This window comes from Acipenser ruthenus, chromosome 5 (assembly GCF_902713425.1).
Source record: "Acipenser ruthenus chromosome 5, fAciRut3.2 maternal haplotype, whole genome shotgun sequence".
NCBI lineage: Eukaryota > Metazoa > Chordata > Actinopteri > Acipenseriformes > Acipenseridae > Acipenser > Acipenser ruthenus.
In genome coordinates this window covers 47071589-47088797 of record NC_081193.1, presented here as the reverse complement: position 1 = coordinate 47088797, position 17209 = coordinate 47071589, and the positions used below count along the sequence as shown (strand labels likewise).

Here is a 17209-nt window from a genome sequence, read left to right as displayed (position 1 = left end):
ATGTATAGGCTGCAGGGTTCTCGCCAGCGTTGTTGAGCGTAACAGGCAGTTACGTTGTTACCTGGAAAAATGACGCTGCATTCAGGCCGTTACGCTATGTTTTCATTTTGCGTAACGGCCAAAACAAAATAATAATCCTGTGAAACACTGTTGATTATTCCTTTATGTGATAGAAATTGTTTTGCTTAAAATACCTGTTTCAAGCTCTCAATACTCTTCAGTGGGCTGGTTATGACAGCATGTTCTTTTAGTTTGGTGCGTGTAATGTATGCGACACGGAGATGAGATTGAACTTCACTGAACTTTATTAGCACATTCCCCCCTGTTGACGGATGAGACTAGATCCTGGGTGCGCCCCTGATACACAGCTCTGTAACAACCAACACCACTGCAGATCTTTATTATTATTATACCATACGTTCCCTCTAAGACTTTCATTTAGTTAGCCACTGTAGCTAAAGTAACTTAACATTTTTTAGCTACATTGGAACTGTAGCCACTTAACAATACTATAAACAAGTTATAAAAACAAACATACTGTTTCAGCAAGGCAAAAAGACGTGTATTTTATTTGAAAACATGTAGATATTTAAATGCCAGATCCTACCATGTACAATACACAAATATTATATTTAAAATTGCACTATAACTGATTCCCATTTAATAAATGCCAAACTTAGTCCCACGTGAAAGAACGTCATTGCAGATTTCCTAAATTCTGAATAGGTTTGTAGAGATATTCATGTACTGCATAATCCTTTACATTATTTTGACTGCGATGCATTTTTCTTTCCACTACAGAACGTTAAAGCAAAACTGTGCCAGTAGACAGTGCTATTAGTGTATGTTAATAATGCCTCCCTGACCAACCGCAGCTCTAGTTACACGAGATTGTACTAATGTTATTAATATTATTAGTAGGATTGTGCTGTGTTTAATTTTTTTTTTTTTTTAAACCATGTTCTTTCATCTGTGACTACTGACAGTAATATTGCGCTGATTCTGACATTAAAACTCAATAAATCACAGTGAGACGAATCCTTTTTAAAATAATAAATTTGTTTAATATTTTATTAAAATTATCTTATCTTTCGAATCCACTCTGTTGTTACTATTTCCAAAATATATTTCAACACATTTTAGAGATAGCAAAGAACGGAAAAAAAAAAAAAAAAAAACAACACACACACACACACACACACACACACACACCACACCACACACTTAGCTGTGACCTTGAAGCTGCGTGTTTCTGGCTTGCCGTCTGTGAAAATGTTCTTTCGAGACCAGAGGGTATGTTTGAAACCATGACTGCTTCACCTCCCTGTGACTAGTATCACAGTCATATTTTAGTTGTGTGTACAGGGGTGACTGGTATTCCTTGGGCTACATCTTTCGGAACATGATTCTGGTAATTTTTTTTATAACATTTCTCCCGTTTGGATGCCATGTGTTTTTTTGGGGGTTTTTTTTCTACAAGCAGCGCCGTCCACTGACTGTTTCTAATTAGAGCCTCTGTCCTCCCGCCAAACACAACGTTTGTGGCATGCATATGTTATGTGATTAAGCTAAAGAGCTTTCATTGGGCAAAATGAAATCAAACTAAAACTGTCTGTATTGATTCATCTACCAGCACACGTTTAATGTGCTGGCAGTCTTACACAAGTATATTTTTCAAAGCCTTCGCCACCATGGCGAACTTTGGGACGAATAGTTGAGCCACATGGGAAATGTTTCACTTGTGCCGACGTGGCGAGCAGCTAGTGGGTACGTAGCATAACAAGCTGGGTTAAATAAATAAATCATTCAGACAAAGATCAGTAAATTGTATTCCAAACAGTTTTGAGATATTCAATCTTTTATTTCAAGGTCTTTAGAAAAAAAATCAAAAAGTTCCACAATTTTACAATAATCTTTTTGTATGACTTCAGGTTTCCCATAGATAGATTTTCACATGCTATTTCACAGTATGTATGTAGTTTTTAAAATATAAAATGTGTGACACAGTACATGTCCAGTTTTACTTGCGATAAGTGGAAAAAAACGTTTATGTTGTATATTCCTTAACTATGGAACAGTGACAAACAACAGTTTTCCCACCTATTCTTGCAAGCACACGTGTGATCAAGTGTAAGTTAGTCTTTTAATGGTGCAACAACCATCCATCCTAACGCGCTATTTTTTTTAAAATAAGACACAAAAACAAAACAAACAAAACAAACACCTAGCTCTTTTTTGAGCACTTAACTAAAACACAAAACAGGAACAGGACAGCTAAGCCGTTTACCTGCCAATTAAACAAAAGAGTTAAACAAAACAAACTACACAGGTTTAACAGGGCTCTCCACACAGACTGGCTGCTTTCCTTTTATACCCTGCACCTGGCTCTAATTTACAATAATCACCAGGTGCAGGGATAATCACTAATAAAACAATTAACAATACAATTAAATTAAACAATTATACATAATTACGGCATTTCAGCCTGTATTTTTCTGGGAAGTGTAGTCCTTTTTTTTCCCCAGGACTACCCTCTCAAATATATATATATATATATATATATATATATATATATATATATATATATATATATATATAATGTATGAACAATGACAACAAAAGCAAAACTCCACAATCACATGATCACAGTAAAGTTTTAGAATATTTAAAATGTGAGATGATGCACCTTATTAGTATAGCTTTTTTTAGTAAATCAATAAGTAGCCTATATTTTAACTACAAATACAATACAACTCACATGCAGAAACTACTACTATGCAGTAGGCTGCGATTGAAAACAAAATCATGAATTAAAACAAAAAAGTTTAGAAAACCTAAATGTTTATGCTATTTTTGAAAAAAGAATAAAAACAGTGCCAACTATATCCACATGATCGTAGGCCATTCTTAATGTTTTGAAAGTTAAAAACAGTTCTCAGGTCAGCCAGAAATTATAAGACTGTGGCAAAAATCTAGTTTCCCTTCTGTGGAATGGCGTCCATGCGTTGCTAGGGAGTACGTCATCCTATGATGCAGACTCTGCATCTACCTACTGACAACCATAGATATAGAATATTATATATGCTGACAACTACTTAAGCATGTGCATGACTTGTCCTGCTTCGCCTGCAGGGGGTTGCGAGGGTCTCAGTTTTTTCGCCCGCCCCGCCCCGGCTCCCCGCTCCTCCCACCAACACGCTGTGAAAAATTCCTGGTGAGAACCCTGGGGTGTGTGTCTCCCAATTAAATGTTTTTGCTTTACTTTATTGGATCAACTGCCAATCTTGTTTCCCTATTAAAACAGTCCCAACAATGCACCCTGTTGCCTGCACATTACAGCAGCTCCAGCATGTTGAAGAGGTCTCTCCTTGTGCAGCTTGTGTGGGGCCCCTTGCCGATATTCCATGCTATTCAAAGACTTTGGCCCTGTCTACACTACGCCTTTAAACCGTATTAGTTGCCTTTAAAACAGGCTTTAAAAAAAAAAAAAAAAAAAAAGTGCTAAATACAGTTAGCATCTCCACTACGCAGCGTTTAATACCGTACTCAAGAACTGGACTCGAGACCACCTCAGGGGGTAGTCTCGAGTCTGGTTCTAAATTAGATCACATCAGATAGTGCGGGTTTGTCAGAAGTGTGGACGCTGTAATACCAAACTACATTTTGTGTCTATCCTCCAATATCCCAAAACGCTTTGATATGTTTTGGTGCATGGATATTACAAATACAGTACTCGCAGGTGCCTGAATGAGTTGAGAATGACGATCACTACTGCTGTACCATTGTACGCTTATGTTGTAAAATGGTGGATTGAGCAGCGATGTGGACATATTTATGGCATGTTGATGGAGCTTATGCAGAGCTTGCCACTTATGGTGAGACTGTGCTGCCTTCTCCATTGCTGATACCTAGTGGTTTTAAGAAACAAACTCATAAAGTTCATGCCAAGCAGCGTTATGTCTTCCATGGGCATGGGCTCCATATTTGCAAGGCTGTAAACAGACAGTGCATGATAGGATGCTATCGTATTAAGTTCCACAGTCCATTGTGCTGCTAGGAACTGTAACCAAACTATTTTAATAGTGCTTGTATGCATTAAGCCCGACTAAAGTCATGAAACGGTACTTCAGTGTCGACGCTTTGAGCTGGATTAATTATAATTTTTTGAGTATGGTTCTCGAGATCGGTTATGCAGTGTGGATAGGGCCTTTTTTCAAAAGCCTTTAGCTCAATTGCCATTTTAGCTTCAGTACAGTAAATTAGTCTGTGTTTTAGTCTGCTTTCTGTTGTGCTAACAAGCTTCAGATACAGCAGTTCTGGCTAATCATGCTGTTTGACTGTAGCATATGACCTGACATATAAGGAAAACAATGAAATACCGGTTACGTTTGCAGTATGCACATGGCAACATCCCTGTGTTGTAGTAAGATTTTAAACAGCAGGGAACATGGCATACTGGGGTATGGGGATAGCAGACAGCAAGAGTTTGCATTACTCTAGTAGCTTATGAAAATACGGTAACTGGGAATTAAAAAAAAAAAAAAAAAAAACCAACAACACCACCACCACCACCACCACCTGACAGCAGGATTTTGCCCTGCTCTTGGCTTAAATCTAAATCCCAATTTCCATACTGTTCTGCATTCTAGATAATATCATTGATACGAATTCCACTCTTCCCTTTACTATGTAAATATAAAGCAGCTGAAAGACATAACAAACCAACACAAAATCACAAGCAGTTTTACATACTGCAAGTCATTTTAGAGTAGACTACTGTAATACTGCATGAATTACAGTAATTATTCAAGCTTTTACTGTAGCATAGCTGAATCATTTACCATGCAACAAAAAATATATTACGTACATTGTTACACAAAAAGCACTGGCATCAGTATTCACTAAATGTAATTCGGTTTTTAAAGTATGTTTCAACAGAACATTTTATGACCAAAAGTTTCCTTGATACTTCATTACTGAATGTGCTAGTGAAAAATGAAACAACATCCTACTTTGGCCTTGGTGCCCTTGGCACATTTATTGAACTGAAGGCTATTTTGGCCTTGCCCTTTTTTTGCCAATTTAGAGCCCTCCAGAGGGCAACTGTGGTGAACAGTATTACTCAGGAATGCGTAACAAACAAGAATTTCATCTGACAGACAAATCTACATTACCTTTTTTAAAAAGTTCACCTATCGTACCCAACACACACATTCACTTTCCTTTTACAACTTATTGCTGACAAGTCACCATGAACAATTTTTCTTGGAAAAACAAAAGCTTATTATAAAAGTCATTGTGAACTTTATGTGTGTATCCATTTTTTGTGTCTGCAATTAATCCAAAATATGCTTCTTGTATCATGAAGTGCTACGGACCACAAATGGAAACATATTACGTACTGTAGTTTATTAATGGCCTTTCATTATTTAAGGATGTTTCATTTATCTCTATTCAATTTATATCACAGTCGTTTATATAAAAACCGTCAAGCATATTTTATATGTTTCAAAATAAAAAAAATAAAAATATATAATAATAATAATAATAATAATAATAATAATAATAATAATAATAATAATAAAGCTTCAGTTCGCCTCAGGCCATTAGCCATCAATAATTTTGCATCCTTTACTTGTTCCAAAAAAAGCAGAACACATACATTTCACTATGCAGGTCAGGGTTGGGGTCAATTCCGAATGGAATTGGAATTTGTTGGTAAACTCCAATTCAATTCAAGAATTGGAATTTGAATTGAAAAAATCTTCAGGATACAGAATTAGAATTTGAATTGGAATGAAAGGAAATATAAATTTAATTCCATGAAATTCCACTCATTTTAAAAAGTCAAATGCCACATTTATTTTATACTATATACTTTGCAACAGCATTAATATATACTTTCAAATGCTGTATCTTAAGCATGGCTCAAAGCTTTCAAAACTTAGTTTTTTGCATTTTTGTAATTAGATGTTTAAGAGCTACAGTCGTCCTTAATTTTTTGTTTTTTTATTCATCCGTTATTTAATCCTTTAGTTTTTCACTCCTATGCTGTTACATGCCACTCATTTTAAAAAAGTTTTTTTTTCTTTTTTCCTTGATTATACTATTCATTAAAAGATGCTGTATCCGAACACATCATGTATATTAGGTCAAAAACACACAAGCACGCATACAGCCGACAGCAGCAGCAGGAAATACAACACCCAGGAACAGAAAGTAACAGCGGTCTTGTTCTAAAGGACATCTACAACATTGTGATTTTGACTGAATTATTTCAAGGAAACAATTTTAAAATCATGGAGTTCCACTGCATTGTTTCTCAGTGCTCATGTTTACAACATCCAAAACCGTTCATATTACTAGGCTTCATTGTAATTAGTAATATGAATTGCTATGCACAGAATTGTGCCAGGTGCTAATCTAAGGTAATTAGGCAACCTGTAGCAAACGCAACAATTTAAATTTATAAACGGCTCCTAGCTTGGATGCTAAGTCAATTTTACAACATACAACAATTTCTACAGCATACCCTCTCCAAATGAATTGTGCGTGTCTTGTACACTGGAAGGGTTTTAACAGCAATGTGGTTATAATTAAAAGGATTGTGGACTTTGTTCAATTTGAAAGAGATATCAATATCAAATTTCAAAACTTGAATTGCTGACAGATTTTACTGTGCTCCAGGATAACAGTAAATACCAGGATAAAGCATTGGTTCAGGCAGAGTCGAAATTACAGGCATTATTGCAGAGGGAGCATTTAACATTAGGTAGATAGATTACGATTACAATTAGGCATGCTTAAAATTCAATGGTAGCGCACAGCACACAGTCATGATAAAGACTCAAGAAGTGCAGTTAACATATTTAAGGACTGGTGAAATACAATTCAGAGCTGCTGCAGTATGTCTACTGTTTTGTCATTTCAAATCTTTTCACAAAATAAACACTAAACTTTAAAAGCTGCAGTGTGCAGTGCAAACCCACATGAAAAAACACATTTAGAGGTGAAAAAACTCTCAAATAAAAAGTCACTACATTTAAATATCTAAAAAAAACACATGGAATTTTCAGTCCACTAAATTAAAAGGGTTTTACATAATCTCTGCAAGTAAGAAATTGCAGTGCCCAGTGTGAAAACACAAAACAAAATAATAAATTTAACATCCAAAGTAGCACTATAGTATTAAAATGGTGCTTGAGTTACAAGCTCCTGCAGTGTCAAAAAAAAAAAAAAAAATTAAAATAAAAAAAATAAAAAATTATAGCGAGAGAGAGAGAGAGAGAGAGAGAGAGAGAGAGAGAGAGAGAGAGAGAGACAGAGACACGCACACACACACTGCTGTGCAAAAGTCTTAGACATGTTGCATTTTTCTACTCTGATGCTTTATAAGCATCAACAATTTACTCAAAGCCTCCACTAGTGTTTTCTACTGTTATAACAACCTTGACTTGCATAAGGAAGGAAAAACATTGAGTGAAATAGCTTGCATCACTCGATTTTCAAGGTGTGGTATCCGTAGCATAAATCAACAAGTACATAGAAAAATCATCTGTAATTGACGAACCCAGGACTGGAAGACCCAAAAAGCTGTCTAACAAGGATGAGCAATACTTGAAGATAAGATCCTTAAGGAATAGAAAGACAAGAGTTAAATTGACAACAGAACTGGCAGAAGGCACAGGTGTCGTTGTCCATCCATCTACAGCCTAAAGCACCTTTGACCATTGTTCCATAGTCCAATTTCTGTGTTCTTGTGCATATTTTAGCCTTTTAGTCTTGTTCCCCTTTTAACAGAGGTATTCTTACTGCAACACATCCTGCAAGTCCTGATTTCAAGAGTGACCTTCATACTGTTCAACCCCCAACGTTTCAGACAATGCATTAACCACACCAGACCAGTAGCGCTAGATTGGAGGGTAGTCCCACAGTAAATGTACCAATGTACAGCACCCCTCCCACCATAACCATGCCAGCATAAGTCAAATAATCAATACATTTTCATCTTGAAGCGTAACAAAGAAACCACCTATTAATTCACACTGGGGCACAAGCCTATTTACCAAATATGCATTTTGTTAAACACGACAAGATCATGAAACCAGAGTTGATTTGTACAGAATGTTCATCCGAGAGCCTTAAGCTCAAAGTCTCGCCGCCCAGAGATGATTTTTTTTTGTCCGTTAAACCCCTTTGGCAGCAGTGTCTTATAAGGCAGCCTTCTCTCCCAATAAATTAAGTAAGACAAGTCCTCAAAATAGGACAAACTTGGCCTCATCTGACATTTGAATTAGAAAATGGGTAACTATTACAAAATGTTACCATTGAAATAAAATACCATATTCCTTGGAATTTAAGACACACTTTAACCATTTTTTGCTTCTTAAATATCCTGAGTCTTAAAATTTGAGTACAGTACAGTGATGAGTCTATTAAAAAAAAAAAAAGTCACCAACAAAAAAGGACGCTTTATTTTTTCCTCAAATTGAGGGTGGTAAATTTGGGCTGTTTCTTAAATTCGAAGGAATACGGTAGTAGATTCCATTTTCCCCCCTCGGTTTGCACAATCTTAACCACCAAATGGAAAAATGGAAAATGCTATTTTTATATTTGTCCTACAGCATAAAACAGGAAGATGGTAGAATTTTGGAATTAAAAAAAAGACAGATAGTTTTCAATGTCTTCTTTGTTGTACCTCTCCCTTACCTTTTATGAGGTTGACAAATGGTTTATGAGTTTTGTTGCTCCAATATTTTTTTATATATACTTTTTTTCTGTATCAGAATCTATCTGGTATTATCTGAGCCTACAGAGTGTAGAATCATTAATTGCTGGCTCTGAATTCTTGATTCCAAAGAAATTACATGACGCATTGACCTTTCAACTCTGTCCGACACATTATTATTGGATAGGTTTGGCACAAACTACTACTGCGAATATAAATCAAAGCTTTACTCAGATTTTTTTTTGCTTTAGTACTGTACTTTCTCTGCATGAAACAAATGGCTCAGGGAAACTCAGTTAGATTATCAGCCTTGACAAGGAAATAAGTGTAAAAAGAAAATGTGTTTTTCATTACGATCAAAAGTTAAAAATTGAAAGTCAGTATAATACTGCACCACTGAAGAAAGTTAATCAAATACAGAACTTAGGCAATTTTATTTTAGTGTTGGGTTACTAAGAAATGGGCCAATTATCAAATGAGAATCTACAGTACAGTATTCATTTACACGAAGCCGGTTAAATTAAAAAATAATAATAATAATGCAAAAGGTGGTAATCCTATTGCTGCTTTTCAAAAAAGAAACAAATCTCTGTAACTGTTACATTAAAAAAAATAACACAATTAGTGCTTTTCCAAAATGCAGCTTTTTATGGTGCCCTGTCATGGAGAACTAAAACATAGACAGATACAGTTGTATGCATGCTAATGAATATTTAACAGCCTTTGGCACAAGACGCGTTTTTAACTCTGGACACGCTCAACTACTGTACCACACGGTAGAGCCTTCATCGATGGGCACTATCGCTTAAATAAACTCCCCTCACAGTCTACCAAGGGAAACAAAGATGAAAAATAAAAGTTCTAGTTTAAAAAAAAAATAAAATAAATGTAACATAGCACAGTGTAATATGTGAAAGCACAATGTACAAGGAGGTATGGTGGAAGAGCAATTAAAAAAAAAAAAAACACCCCAACAAACAACCACCTCACTAAATGCACAGTATGAACATTGGAAAAACATTTGAAAAAAGTGTAATATTACTGTGTAAAATTACCATGGTAACCTTTATAAGGGCTACAGAAGTTTAAAACACTATGTGTATAACTAGGGCTTGTTATTTTCCAAATCTCTACCTCCCTTTAAATGTTAAATTAGTCGTGGATCAGCTGTCTGCATCCTAATAAAGAGAAAACTACTAAATAAAAGACTGGGTTTAAGATTTTTTTTTTCTTTGCTACAAATAAGGAGATTTTAATTGATAGACTTGCTATCAGTGTACACTCTGTATTGGGTATTTTAAAAGAATCTGTCAGGACAACGGTAAACCTGTCAAAATAACAAAAGCTATACAACTAATACTGGCATTTATTTGAGAAAATACAATCTATTTAAGGCTTCTGATTTTTGGTTTTAATTGATAACACTTCCACCCACCCCCACCCCCAACCCTTGCCTTGAGTTAGTCATTTCAAATAACGAAAGACAGAATAACTAAAAACAGAGGTCAGAGAGCCATTGGCAAACTCAGACCACAACATGGTCTCATTTGAAGTGATTTTTAAAACCCAAAAAGTAATGACTAAAGCTAAGGTTTACAATTTTAGAAAAGCAAACTATGAAGGTATGAAACAGAGACTAAAATAAGTAGATTGGAGTAAAACAGACAAAACATCCTCAGAAAAAGGATGGCTGTTTTTTAAAAATGTAGTACTAGAGGCGCAAAACAATTACATCCCAAAAGTAGACAAATCTAAAACTAAAACAATTTAATAGATCCATTTAAAAAAAATATTCAGCGAAAAAAGGCACTTTACAGAGCATTTAAAAAGGGACCAAAAACAAAGTACACAGAAAGAGTACTTGGAACTGCAAACGCAAGTCATAAAGGAAGTTAAAAAGGCAGAGAGAGAGAGAGAGAGAGAGAGCGAGAGAGAGAGAGAGAGAGAGAGAGAGAGAGAGAAATCAATATTGCTAACAGGGCTAAAGCCAATTCCAAAATGTTTTTCCAATATTATAACAGCAAGAGAACATTCAAAGAGGAGGTTAAATATCTAAGACACAAATGGCAAAATCATAGACGAAGAACAAAAAATAGCAAATATATTAAATGATTACTTTTCACAAGTTTTTACAAAGGAGGATACGGACAACACACACAACATGTCGACCTGTTCCTATCCAGTTTTAAATAACTTCAGCATAACAGAAGTGTTAAAGGGACTAGGAGCTCTTAAAATAAACAAATCCCCTGGGCCAGATGAGATCCTCCCAATAGTACTCAAAGAAATGATTTCCGTTACACGAGAGTAGATGTTAAAACTTCATGCTGATTTGAACTCGGCTCTCGCCAAGATAAGCACCAACTAAGACGTAGCTTTACAGTAAACTAATGTGATCCATATGTGTCTCCATCCATTTACGTTTCCTTCCATATGATGATGTAGATATCCTTCTGTCTGGTGTTAATGGCTGAAGTGTAATGCTGGCTCCAGGGATCAGCTTAGTTATTTACAAACCGCTAATCAAGATCATGCAACAGTCTCTTGACACAGGGGTTGTACCGACAGACAGGAGAACTGCAAACATAATACCGATCCACAAAAAAGGGAGACAAAACCGAACCAGGTAACTACAGACCGATAAGCCTGACTACTATTATATGTAAACTTATGGAAAACTATAATTAGATCTAAAATGGAAAATTACCTATATGGTAACAATATCCTGGGAGACAGTCAGCATGGTTTTAGGAAAGGCAGATCGTGTAACTAACCTGCTTGATTTTTTTGAGGATGCAACAATGGATAATTGCAAAGCATACGACATGGTTTATTTAGATTTCCAGAAAGCTTTTGACAAAGTCCTGCATAAAAGATTAATTCTCAAACTGAACACAGTAGGGATTCAAGGAAATGCATGCACATGGATTAGGGAGTGGTTAACATGTAGAAAACAGAAAGTACCGAGAGTACCGATTAGAGGAGAAACCTCAAAATAGAGCGAGGTAACCAGTGGTATTCCACAGGGATCAGTATTAGGTCCTCTGCTATTCCTAATCTACATTAATGATTTAGATTCTGGTATAGTTAGCAAACTTGTTAAATTTGCAGACAACACAAAAATAGGAGGAGTGGCAAACACTGTTGCAGCAGAAAAGGTCATTCAAAATGATCTTGACAGCATTCAAAACTGGGCAGACACATGGCAAATTACATTTAATAGAGAAATGTGTAAGGTACTGCACGCAGGCAATAAAAATGTGCATTATAAATATCATATGGGAGATACTGAAATTGAATAAGGGAACTATGAAAAAGACCTAGGAGTTTATGTTGACTCAGAAATGTCTTCATCTAGACAATGTGGGGAAGCTATAAAAAAGGCCAACAAGATGTTAAAACTTTACAATGCATTAGTAAGACCTCGCTTAGAATATTGTGTTCAGTTCTGGTCACCTCGTTACAAAAAGGATATTGCTGCTCTAGAAAGAGTGCAAAGAAGAGCAACCAGAATTATCCCGGGTTTAAAAGGCATGTCGTATGCAGACAGGCTAAAATAATTGAATCTATTCAGTCTTGAACAAAGACAACTACGCGGTGATCTGATTCAAGCATTCAAAATTCTAAAAGGTATCGACAGTGTCGACCCATGGGACTTTTTTGACCTGAAAAAAGAAACAAGGACCAGAGGTCACAAATGGAGATTAGATAAAGGGGCATTCAGAACAGAAAAGAACCGAGAATTGTGAGGGTCTGGAACCAACTCCCCAGTAATGTTGTTGAAGCGGACACCCTGGGATCCTTCAAGAAGCTGCTTGATGAGATTCTGGGATCTAAGCTACTAACAACCAAACGAGCAAGATGGGCCGAATGGCCTCCTCTCGTTTGTAAAGTTTCTTATGAATACTTTAAACCTGCCCCAACTACTGAGTGACAGCACATTCTTACATTTCTATTGGAGACTCCGCTTGCAAGATTTAAAACGAGATTACAAATCAAGATGGAGGCTTGTAAGTGGGATTTAAAGATCAGAAGAATCCCAGTAGAAATGTGCCAGTGATTAGGGATTTTGTTGTGGAAAACAGCAAAGGAAAGAAGGTACAACTTAAGTGTGCAAGTACTGTCAAGTTATTTTGACAAAAAAAAAAAAAAACACACACCTCAAGCATTTTGGAAAGTAACTGAAAAACACTAAATTTCATACATTATATCAAAAACGAAAGCCCTGAAAAAAAAAAGGATTTACATAAAACTCGAAAATAGCTATAAATAAGCACCGAAAAATACAATTAACCCTTTGCGGTCCTATGTCGGACAGGGTCCGACATCATTAAAAAGACGCAAAAAAACAGGTCTCTAGTCGTTTTTTCTCCGGAAAAAGACGAAAAAACATTCAATGGCTGAGTGAGACCGATAGGAGCCGAGAGAAGCCCCCCCCCCCCCCCCTCCCCCCCAAAAAAGGGAGGGGGTGGGGGGCGTATCTCATAAATTCAGATAGCCCCAGCACCACATACATAACACGGACATAAACAAACAAGACAGCTGCTTCTGCCTCCAGCGCTCAAAGAATATCACAGACATTGAGCGGACTGTACACCGCCAGCTCTCTGCTTTCCTGTCCAACCACTCTCTGCTCGACCCTCTCCAATCTGGCTTCCGCTGTGCTCACTCCACTGAAACCGCCCTCCTGTCTGTCACCAACTCACTTAAGTCTGCTCGAGCTGCCTCTCTCTCCTCTGACCTAATTCTCCTCGACCTCTCTGCTGCCTTTGACACTGTTGATCACTCTATTCTACTATCATCTCTCGCTGACCTGGGGATCTCTGGCACTGCTCTGGCCTGATTCTCCTCCTACCTCTCCAACCGCACTTACCAGGTAACCTGGCGTGGAGCAACCTCCACACCTCACCCTCTCTTAACTGGAGTCCCCCAAGGGTCAGTCTTGGGTCCTCTCCTGTTCTCTCTCTACACCCGCTCCCTGGGCCCCCTCATCGCATCCTATGGTTTCTCATACCATTTCTATGCTGATGATGCTCAGATTTTCCTCTCCTTCCCCACCTCTGACTCCACCATCTCCTCCCGTATCTCTAGCTGTCTGTCTGCTATTTCCTCCTGGATGCACTCGCATCACCTCAAACTCAACCTCTCTAAATCTGACCTCCTTTTCTTTCCCTCCTCCTCCTCCCCCTCCTCTGATCTCTCTATCTCTGTTCCTCTGGAATCTACCACACTCTCTCCCTCTTCCTCCGCTAAGAACCTCGGAGTCACCCTGGACCCCTGCCTCTCTTATTCCCAGCACATCTCCACTCTGGCACGCACTTGCCGATTCTTCCTGAGCAACATCCGAAGAATCCGACCCTTCCTCACCAACTACGCCACCCAGCTCCTGGTCCAGGCCTTGGTACTCTCCCGCCTAGACTACTGCAACTCCCTCCTGGCTGGCCTCCCTGCGTCCGCCACCCGTCCGCTCCAGCTCATCCAGAACTCCGCTGCCCGCCTGGTGTTCTCTCTGCCTCGCTTCTCCCACGCAACTCCACTACTCCGCTCACTCCACTGGCTCCCGATCACTGCTCGCATCCAGTTCAAGACTCTTGTACTAGCCTACAGATGCCTTGACCAGACTGCACCCAGCTACCTCCAGACCCTCATCTCTCCCTACACCCCCACTCGACTTCTCCGCTCCGCCTGCACTAGAAGACTGGCTCTACCTCCTCTACGCTCCCCTGCCTCCATAGCCCGCTCCTTCTCCACCCTCGCTCCGCAGTGGTGGAATGACCTTCCTATAGATGTCAGGACTGCCCAGTCCATGACCACATTCCGGCGCCTCCTCAAGACTCACCTCTTCAGACAGCACCTGTAGAACTCCTCTGTTTTTCCCCTGGGACACTTATCACCCTTCCTTAAATGCACTTTATTTGCTCTTATCTGCCCCCTATTTTACTGCATTTAATCCTGTACTTCAGAGTACTGTAATCTGCCAAGTGTTTAATCTGTAGTATTTTGTATTTAATCATATCCTGATGTAAGTAACTATCACTGACACTTATCTGCTGTATTATTGAATTGTATTTTGTCACACTTGTACTTGCTTGAACCAAAGTCATTGTATTTATCTTGCTCTTAATTATATTATTACTTGTACTGTAATACTTGAAATATATTTGCTTACGATTGTAAGTCGCCCTGGATAAGGGCATCTGCTAAGAAATAAATAATAATAATAATAATTTGCAGAGCTTTTTTTAGATGTTATAGTGATTAAATAATGACTTGGATCGCATTATTGAGGAGTTTGGTGATAAAACGAGTGATCAGGAGATGATTTATCAGTATGCACGACTATGAAGAGGTATGTTAAAAATACAGCTAACAAGGGGTGGGGCTGGAGATGCAGTACTGAGTGTCCTGTTGATATGCAGTGTCTTTTAAACCTGTTTTACTGTGAAACAGCGCGTCTAAAATAAACTGCGCGTGTGAAAATAAATTGGACCGTACGCGCCTGAGACACGCTGAATAAATGGACCGCAAAGGGTTAATAAAACTCAAAAAACAGAAGCCCCAATTACAGTGAAACGCTTGAAGAGGCAGACTGACAGACATCCCCGATACTCCAATTGCCGTGTCTTTGTCGAGAGTGTGAACCAGGGTAAGGTGGCTGCATGTTTTTTTGCATTCATGTCTCCACCTTTTTTTTTTTTTTTTTTTTTTGCTTGATCCCATGTTATGGCCCGCTAGCAGCATTTGTTTTATTTGCAATTTTTAGTCATTTTTATCCTCTTTGAGGAAAACGTTACACAGTAGTTAATTTAAAATATAAATAATATCCTTATTAATTTGTACTGCTAGTATGTTTTCTTTCTGTTGCTGTCTGGTTTGTCTCCTAACACAACCCACAATTTCACTTAAATTAGGCTTATTATATTTTGTTTTTTTAAATGTGTCTCGAGTTCTTACATATTTAATAATGATTTAGTTCAATATTAAATTAGACAATAACTCTGAATTAGTCTATATAACACAATGTTGTGTTTATGGTGCAGTTCCAAATGTGTACATTACATGGGAATATATAACATTACATATACAGCATAAATTAGATAGAACATGGGATGTTAGGTCACTTAAACCTATAGTTTATGTCTCCTAAATGACTAATGATAACGTAAATATGATTTTCAAAGACCATTCAAAATACATTCCTTGTGTTGCGTGGTTCCTGTATTTTCAGACATGGGAGTACAAAGTGCTAGCCTAAATGTCATATTGGAACACAACACCAACTACATTTTGTTGGAATATAGAAACAGGCGATAACTGGTCGAAAGACCTGTCTTCTTTGAACTTACGATCTTGCAATATAGAAACAAGCTCCTGGTCTTTGTTCCAACCCTGTTCTAAATAGTTTAATTGAACCAATTAAAACCTCCATCAAGACCCTGAAGTAGTTAATTTTATAATTTTACCTGTTAAACCTGAAGTGGAACCGCCCTCCAGAACTGTGACTGGACACCCCTGCTCTAGATCATCTGCTTTTTTTCTTAAGGGGTTTAGGAATACAGCATAAGCATAGAAATGTTATATTGGAAAAACAGTTATCTTTGAAATAACCTTTGAATAGTCAAGCAGTTTGACCACAAAAAAAAAAAGATGACTCTCGAGATTTGTCTTGCAGTCTGTGGCAATGTGACCCGCCCCTGTGTGCATATTATGTGTTGTGTGTTGCGTGCGTGTGTTAATGTTGGTGTATAGATTGGTACACGGGATATAAGCGGGTCTGTGTTTCACGTGTATTTAAAAAGTGTAGATTTGTATTTAGGCACGAGGAGGGCACAAATCACTTCACGTGCTGGTTAAATGTAATATGTGAGCACGGGGTTGCACAGAATTAATTCACGTGCTGGGATTCAAGTGAATAATTAATTAGTAATTGAATCCCAGCACAACAGTATATATAGATGCACATTTCTTTCACTCAGGGTTAGGTGTTCGGTGAGTGGAGAACGAGTGTGGAGAAGGAGAAACTAAATAGTGAAAAAGAAAGATCGTAACGTTTGTTTTTGGTTTTACTCACCGTGTTTGTCTCCGTGCACCGTTTGTGTGTTAGTACGTTTTGTTTGTCTTTTTTTATTTTGGCGTATAGTGCCGTGTCCTGTGTTTTGTTTCAAACCTTTTATTTTCTGTGCTGTTTATTAAATGCTGAGCGCGATCACGCGCCCAGCTTCACCAAACCACATCTCTCTGTCTGTTTATTTCCTGCTTCTGGTCTGACGCCACCCACTCCGGCCGTCTTTGTGACACGTGGTGTCAGAAGTGGGGTAATAGCGCCTCCAAGCGTCAGACCAGGAGAGGGGGTTTTGTGAAAAAAAAAAATAAAAAAAAATAGTAAAGCGAGGATGGGAAGAAAGAGCGGCAGGAAGCAGCAGAAGCAGCAGCAGCAACAACAGCTGCAGCCCTCATCCTGCATGCCGGGCTGGGAGGAGG

At 37.9% G+C, this 17209-nt stretch overlaps 1 protein-coding gene across 5 annotated transcripts in view; it reads right to left on the bottom strand.

The window, feature by feature from the left end:
* Positions 1–17209, bottom strand: part of LOC117402986 (serine/threonine-protein phosphatase 2A 56 kDa regulatory subunit alpha isoform) — a 116934-nt gene that overhangs the window by 46747 nt on the left and 52978 nt on the right. The window lies entirely within an intron of this gene.